Source organism: Sinohyriopsis cumingii, chromosome 4, assembly GCF_028554795.1.
Source record: "Sinohyriopsis cumingii isolate HCF-2022 chromosome 4, ASM2855479v2, whole genome shotgun sequence".
Taxonomy (NCBI): Eukaryota; Metazoa; Mollusca; class Bivalvia; order Unionida; family Unionidae; genus Sinohyriopsis; species Sinohyriopsis cumingii.
In genome coordinates, this window is record NC_142964.1 from 118,937,379 (window position 1) to 118,946,575 (window position 9,197).

The window sequence follows — 9,197 nt, forward strand, 5'->3', positions numbered from 1 at the left end:
CGAACCAGGCACATAGGCGATATCGCAGCCATTGTTTAGTGACACCGATTTAAAAGTTGTTGCCATATTCAAAGACGAATGCTTGGGTAACCCAGTCGAAGAATATGTGGGTCTATGCTCTATTTTGTACTCGACTGCAGTTGGAACAAAAAACATTAACAAGTCGAAATGAGTTCCAGGGTTTATTGTGCAAAAAGGACGTCATGCATGATATGTATGTGGAATGTCTTCGAAAACAATGTTAAGTCACACATACAACAAATATGATTAGGTGAAAGAAACATCGCATGGGTGACTACTGATGTACCAAAGTATATCTGTTACCACTTGATACTAAGCGATGGATATTTCCCAATGGAATTACCAATTACACATATGGACTTCTACACCACCCGTTGCAATCGTGACCTTCATAACTCCTTTGATGGTATATATAACGATTTATTCTCTAAGTGATGGCTTAATTGCAACTGCAGAGATTATTTTACTCTTGCCAAGGTGATTGATGAAGATGATGAAGTCGTCCCAAAATTTGGAAATTTCACAGAAGAGAAAACAAAATTTCTTCAAACGATTCCACCACCACTGTCATACAATCAAAGCAACAGTTTAAGGAATCAAGGTTGCCAGATGATCCTATATGTTCCAGTATTCATCTATCCCCAACCCTATTGGAAAAACAATAATGATCAAGGAACCAACGCAGAATGTAAAACTGTATGGATCAAGAGGGTATACAGGGAACGTACTGGGTGCAAACAAGTTTATGGTAAGTAGTTTGAGATTAATAATCAACTTCTTACGATGGTTTAACTTGGAGAATTTTCGAAAAACAACGAAGCTATAAAATATCTTATATCTAATACACACACTAGAAAACACGTTCCTGGATTGCAAGCACCAACCTTCTCCAACAACCCTTCAACGACAATGAATATCTTTTAGATGGAGAATCGGAACAAGTATATGGGAAAAATTACAACAACAACCCGCATATGAGGAACAATAACAATGTGCATATGATGAACAACACTGATAAAATCAATGTGTATACAACAAGAAGAACGCCACCAACAACGTGCATATGAGGATAAACAACAGAAAAAAAAACAACCTAAACAGTTTTATGAATCTGAACATGAACTGAAAGAATTCGGCAGGCTTATGAAAATAAAAAACAGGAAAGGAAGGAAAAGACCACTGTAGACTGTGTGACGATGACGACCTTGCTGATCGATTGGTATCACTTGTAGGATCAATTCGCATTGGTAACATTGTACCAGATATCATAAATGAAGAAATAACAACTTGTCAGCGATTACACTCCAACAAGTTCATAGATGACGGGTTCCAAATTGGTTTAACGCGAAATTTATACTACGATGAAACGTGTTGTTTGAAATACGAAATTAGAATTTAATGTGACCATTCCTACACCTGTTACGTTAAGAAATGGCGCACACTTGAAAGTGCATTAGCGTCATTGAGTTTATTACAGTTGGCCTAATATCCGATCACATACGTTTTGGTGGTCTTAGTGCAAACAACTCATTTGTGTTTTCATCAGACAGTAGCACATATTGATCTTCCTGCAGATGCTTACGACATAGAAAAGATGAATGTAAACTTTCGACTAAACATCACATTGTTGACCGCTAAAGATTCTAAAATGTTCATATTTTTGACATTTCAATTGAATTTGCACCATACGCAGCTAACATTAAACTGTCGTCAATAAGATCAGTTTTATTTATTAGTTTAAAAATACTTTTGAAAATAAATTTTATTGATATAGAGATAAATAATATATGCATGTAATACATATATCTTGGTACATTATTTCAAGCATAAGATAAGCAAGGTAAATATAAAAGGAAAGAAGGAAATGAAGAAGAAACTAGTGAATAGAAAAATATTTTTTTGCATTTATAATTACAAGATAACATATCTATATATATGCACATATTAGCATTTCTACAAGACCAAAAGAGAGCATGTATATACAGTTGTATTCATGTACATAAGAATCATATACCCATACCTACACAATTATATATATACACACATACATATGAATATATGTGAATACCTACCTGTATACACACATACGAGTAAGAGAGTGAGAGAAAACTTGAAATTTCACAGGTGTTTGTCTGAAAAAAGTAGAACTAAAACGATTAACAACAGACCAGTTTTGTATCGCTCTTGGCTGTCGAATCGGGTAAGATTTATTTACCATTTCTTGGATGAGCAAGGTTTATACATATGATATGAAGGTATTTGTGATCAATATGAAAAAGAATCTACACACTTTTTTCCCAAAATATATTTACGTTCTACTTGGAAATCATAAAGGATGCATAGGGATATACATAATAGTTTAATAAAGTTATTAACACGGTTTCCCAAAGTTCAAAAACACTTTTTGTATTAAATTAAACATTCCAAAAGACAAGAATTGGGGAAATAAAGTATATTCTATTCCGTGTCAACTTACTTCGGATACAAAAATGTGGTGGCCGCAATATATTACCAGTGGTATGTTTATTCAGAGTTGGTTTTGTAGCTGATAAAATGTGTCCTTTGTTAATGGTGAGGAAGAAACGCTGAGATCTTTATTTTGCAACTATTCTGTTGTGAAATTCTTTATAGAGCTGAGATTGGAGTGAATTTAGTGATTTCTAAACTCCTAATTTTATCTGGAGATTTAAATGAATTTTGCCAGTCAAAGTAAGTAAATCTAGTATTATTTCTAGCAAAAATATAATATTTAGATCGAAATGTCTAAAGAAAATACCAAAACTGCCAAAGCTCTACTTTGATTTGATAATTCATTTTAAACCTGAAGCTAACAAGTCAGACCTGGGAGATCTAACAGCATAAAAAATGTTTACAAAATGGAAACATGTGAAAACATATTTTATTGCGTAATATAGTAACGGCTATGAAAGTGGAACACTGTGATTGCTGAATGAAGCTTTGATTATGGGAACTAACTCATGTTTATATCTTTTTCTATTGTCATAAATTCTGCAACATGCTAAAAGAATATCCTTCCAAAACTATTTTTATAATATATTTGGATAGTCTTGAGATTTGTAATTCATTTAATTGAAAAGAGTGTAATAGGACGAATCGTATTTATAAAGAAAGTAGTCAGTTATACTTTGCTATTCAGAATGCTTAGTCAGCAAACACTTTACTCAATATATTTTTAAAGATTTGATTAAAGATGCTACATATTTCATGAGCAATCCACCCTCTTCTATCTTATTGATACGTGTTGTTTTACTTTTTTCAGGACAGTTATTCTACATCAATTTAAACAACATTTTTTCAATTCTTTTTAGACCAGTTGCTGTTGATTTTACAATAACAGTTATTCCATATATTATTAATTTTCTTCGATTCCATTCCCATAACAGCTTTTGTACATCTAACATTTTATTTCCTAAATTCATTTCCACAATGTCTTCTGTACTCACGGAAATAGAGCATTTTGAAACCCAATCAAGTCCTAAATGTGTACACATCTGTGTCTGTAAATTCTTTAATGCCCCTATTTTATAACTTTTGTTCAAAGATCATTACTTTTATTTCCGACGTTGATGCAAAGCGTCGAATATTTCTACCGAGGCATACAAAGAATTCTCAGAGCCATCTAAAATGAACATTTTGTCATTAGTATGTGCCAGTTTATGTATGTATGTATGCATGAATGTATGAATGTATGTATGTATGTCTCCATTATTTCATTTGGTCACCAAAATTAAATAAAGAATACACATTCATTATAATCTCCAAGAGACAGATTCAAAGTTGTGTTTTTGTTAAAGAAAATAAATCAACTCAATAATAATACCAAACGTATTATTCTTATTGGTAAAGCATATAGTAAGTTATCACATTGTAGGTGTTATATTCCTATAGCATATGCAGTTTCATATTTGTGATATTGCCACGCGTCCAAACGTCACTTTATGTGATTCTGATTGGTCCAAATGAGCCCATGAAATTATTGTACAGTATTCTCTTTTCTGATTGCCTGCGATCGTGGGAAAACGTTTTTAATCCCGCCTTTTGTTTTCAATGAACATGTTTGGCCGCCGTTTTTCGAATCGAATCACAAAAGGGGATTGGAAACAATGCTCCCGTCGGCTTCAATATCAATAATTTACCCCCATAGGGGTTTGTTATGTTATGTATAACGTATCATAACATGAGAAATGGCTAGAACCGCAAGACAAAAGCAATAAAAACAACAAGTAAAACAACGGGTATTGCTTGTTTGAAGCGTGGGTTGATGGAGACGGTATATCTGGAGCAGGGAATTTGCAAGCGCGTCAGGAGTCTCATTTAGAATTCGCAGAAGATGCAGAGCAATTATTTAAACAGGCCACGAAGGCAACCGATGAAGGTACAGAGGCTACCAAATGTCTTCTTCCCACGTTAGCGCAAATAGCTAAAGCAACTCGACAAATAGCAGAAAGAACTAAGAAAACAAAAAAGATTTTAAGAGAACTTCCAGGTACAAAAGCTACTGCTCAACCAATGCAGTAAATACTTAAGGGTATTGACTAAGCTAGTGTTGAAATAGGTGATATAAAAGATCGTATTTCCGAACCAGAATCAGAACCAGAACTAGCAACAGAGAGGACCGTGATGATCGATAAATTTACCGTAAATAGTATTACTGATATCAGGAACTCCCAAAACATAAGACAGTTAGCTGTGAATACTGTGAAACGTTATGATGTTAGAATTTTGTGTCTAAAACCTGAAGATTGGTACAAATGGACATTTCTAATACACTAAAGGGTTAGTCAGGCTCAAAAGGATGATACAATATATATTGAATTTATCAATGAGATATATCAATATCTTGCACAATTACAAGAAGAAGAAATACAACCACAGCCAGTATAACAACAACAACAAAAAACAACACCACAGCAACCAGTCCAGAAAACAAGTGAGGAAGAAGAAGAATGGCTGGATACAAGTTTTACACCCGGCGCCACTGGAAGTGGTATTCCTTCAGGTACCAGGGTGATTGGTCTTATTACTCTATGTCCCAAAAATGTCCTTGCAAATGTTCAACGATTAGAGATTCTGATTGGCGTAAACGAGCCTATAATAATTCCCTGGAAATCACTAATGAAGCAGCTGATATTTTTTAACGATTATTTACAGGCGGTATCATGGACATTAATGTTTATCGGTCTCTCATCGATGAAATCGTTGATTTTCACAGTGATTGAGGTTATACAATTAGATCAGTGACAAGAAAATAAGATGATTATACATAATGCTCAATGTGGACCTGTAATGGTCTGGGTGATAAATTTGCAATTACCAACATACAAAGTTACCTACGGAGATGGACTCGGCGTTGTTGTTCAGGGTTTATTTAGAAGGTCAGCCCGAAAAGCAATACCGGTTGGAAAACAATTATCAATGAAAGCTATTATCGTTATTCTTGATAAAAGTATTGTGCTGTTGGTGATGTTGCTAGTAAAGCATTCTCCGCAATCAAGGATAAAGTAGCACGATTAATACGAAGAGAAACCTCAGCCAGTAAAATTACCCAGCACTGAAGTTATGCCTACAAATGTTAGTAAAATAATAAATCAAGCTGTACATAAAAAACTAGCAGAGTTGGCTCGTTATGGATGCCAGTAATGATTAAATCAATCGTCGAAGAACAACGGTTGCTCTTTTGTATGAGTCAATGTGGTAAATCAACATTATCATGGTTGACGATGACTGCAGATAGCGCTCAAAGTATCATTAACGGTTTATTCACGTGGCATATAACACCAAAGAAAGGTCTTTCTGCACCAATACATATATTTGTTGCTTTTCAAGATGCTACATGAGTAAACGCACAAAAAAGCAGTCCAATGATATTTGACAAATTTGGGGTTAATGAAGTTTCATTAAGGATAAATGGGCATCAGCAACTACCTGATGATATAAAACTGAACTTTGAGAATAATCCTGTTGCACCTGCATATCATCGTTTGATGACATTCATGGGACGTGATCGTGATGTTGAATCTGGTATACAAATATCACAACTAGATTTTACAACGCTGTATCCAATTTATTACTTTTCTCTGGAACACGTAGACTTACTTAGACTATCTGTCTTTGATATACACTTCTGAGCTCGAGTAAATGCATTACTTGCTGGTGGTAATTATAGAGCAATTGCTGTTATAATCAGTGAAAAAACAATGTTACTTGATGGTGTTGGAATGGAATGAGAGTCATTGATGATCCATTAGAAAACATCTAATTAAATCGCTCGTGATATTTATAATTTCACATCATCATATTAGTGTTAGTATGACCCCTGGTGAGGTTAAAAAACTTAAATCAAACTCAGCAAAAAACTGTGGAATAAAAATATTACTAAAAAAAGATCAGATCACAGGTGGTCAGAAAGTAAACTCAAGCATTTCAATGAGAACAAACAGTCAAAATCAGGCTTAAAACTCAATCAATCACTTCTTGCAGCTATACCATCGTTGCAAAAGCAAATGCGCTTGGTACTATTGGAACTGCTGCTGGGATTATATTAACGAGAGCTACAGGTCACGGAATAAAGACTTCTAAAACAAGGGGAAAGGGTCTAAAATTGCCAGGAACCCCTTATTGGTACGAAAAAGGTCTGAGACTTCTGGGAACACTTCACTGATTCTTCCTATGTCAAACTTTGATTTACTCGATGCTGATAAAATATTAAAGATAAAAAAATCAGATGTGTTTTTATGCGTGATCAATTACCAAAACAACCAAACAATATTGAAACAGGCATTATTACTGTCGATAAAATTTCCGGTCCAGGTAATCATTTGTGACATACACAATTGATCCACGTGGAATTGTGTATGTTGATTCGAATGGGTTGGCTATACCAAAAGAATTTTTAAATTACGTAAACACAATAAAAACTCCAGTCTGGTATTCAACATTACCAGCACAGAGAATAACAGATCCGCCAATATACGGGCATGAAGTAATTGCTGTACTCGACGCTGTGTCAAAGTCCCTAATACATCTCATAAAGTCGTGCACGAGTATACACGCAGACGGTCCGTCGTTTTAAACAGATCTTAAAGCACAATGGTAGATATTTACGGAAGGTCCTCTCTGAATAAGACTCAGGATAAACCTCAAGGCAACATATCTAAATATGCAACCCTTGATGAGGTCAAGGATGAACTCGCTAATCTTTTGAGTGCAAATGTGGATCAAAATGAAGTCGTTGTTTTTAAAGTTAAACAAGGAAAATTAAAGACGAGTAATATCTCGTTGACAGATATTATTTTGCGGGTTCCAGATTCGACTGAAAATAACTTAGTGGTGTTTACTAAAAACAGTAAAATTAAAAACTTGGAGGAATCAGTTCTATCAATCATGGGATAAATTTCTGGATTCATCAGAAGAATTGGATGGCGATCTCAATATGAGTAAAAATACAATATGAGTAAAAAATACAATTATTAATGTGAGAGAACCAAAATCAAACGATGACGTGGTAACAAAAAGATATGTAGGCAGCAACAACAACATGAACAGAACTGAGATCAATGATTGTTTATTAACCGCAGGTGATATAATGACTGGTACTCTCAATATGACTAATAACAAAAACGTACTGGTCTTGGAGAACCAGTAAAAAGCGATGACGCTACAACGAAGAAATATGTCGATGATAGCAACATTCCGATGATGAACTAGTTAATGACAATCAATGATCGAATGACCATATTTAGGTTTGAATATTCTAATCATTTACAAGAGTTTACAAATATTCGTAGAAACATAAGTAGAGCCATTAATGAATTTTTTGGAAGTCCAGCGGTTATTGATATTAAGCTCTCTGACATAAATACAATTACAGACAGTGTAGTATATACGGTATCATCTGGACCAACATTATGGTAACCACTTAATAAATTCATTAAACATCGCGTAGGGGTTACCGGGTTATACAGATTGTCAGTACTTGGTACACAACATTCAGGATCTCCACCACAATACCACAGCGTTATCCAATTAACGAGTTTTCTGAATATATGTTGGTTAAATTGAATCAAAACGACGTGGTGCAACCCGAAAAAGGCTACCCCGTGTTGTACTATTGGTGTATCGAATTAGTTGCCAAACTACCACCTACTTAAAATATAACGAGCTCCCCCATCAACGTTCAACATTACAGATACTATCAAGCACGTGAATGGCAAACAAAACTAAAACATATCGTTGACGAGTATACAGTAAAAGTAAACAAATATCGCAGACGTACAGTTTTTGTTGACATAATTTTTTTTCAGCGTCTGCTGCAATCGCTGAAGCCGGCGTATTACTATCAACAATAAGAATGACATCACCAGCAGCTGTAACAATTTGTGTTTCAGCTGCAACAACAATTGCTAGTATTCTTAAAATCATCGCAAAAGAATATGCATGTGCACATTTACAAAATTACATAAGTATATAATATAATTACACGCATCGACGCTAGCATACTCTAAATTATCTTCGTTCAAATCATCATGCCTTAGCGATGGAATAATATCAGATACTGAGTTCAGGGAGATGACTGAGATTTACAAAGAAGTAATGAATGTCATAGAATCTACGCCCGATTTAAATAATGATAATAATAATAATAATAATAATAATAATAATAATAATAATAATAATAATAATAATAATATAATAATGATAATAATAATAATAATAACAATAATAATAATAATAATAATAATAATATTAATAATAATAATAATAATAATATAAATAATACAAATAATACAAATAATAATAATAATATCAACGCCGAACGAGTTACTACAGCAGATTGTCGTTAATACAATTTCTTCAAAAACTACGATGACATCAGTAAGCTCAACTAATCCTGAATTTAGCATTAACTTTTCAACTGCAATTCCAGCGAAAGAAATAGCGCTAGCACACTTATGAGTTTATTACAGCTGGCCAAATATCATATAATTTGGTGGATTACCAGCAAATAATTCACTGGTATTTGCATTGAAAATAAACAAGATGGCTGTCCCGATTGGCAATTTGTTGGATTTCCCACGAGCAATTATCAGATTGAACAAATAAATGATGAATTACAACGAAGAATTAAATCTAAGATAGCTATCACTGTTCACGAT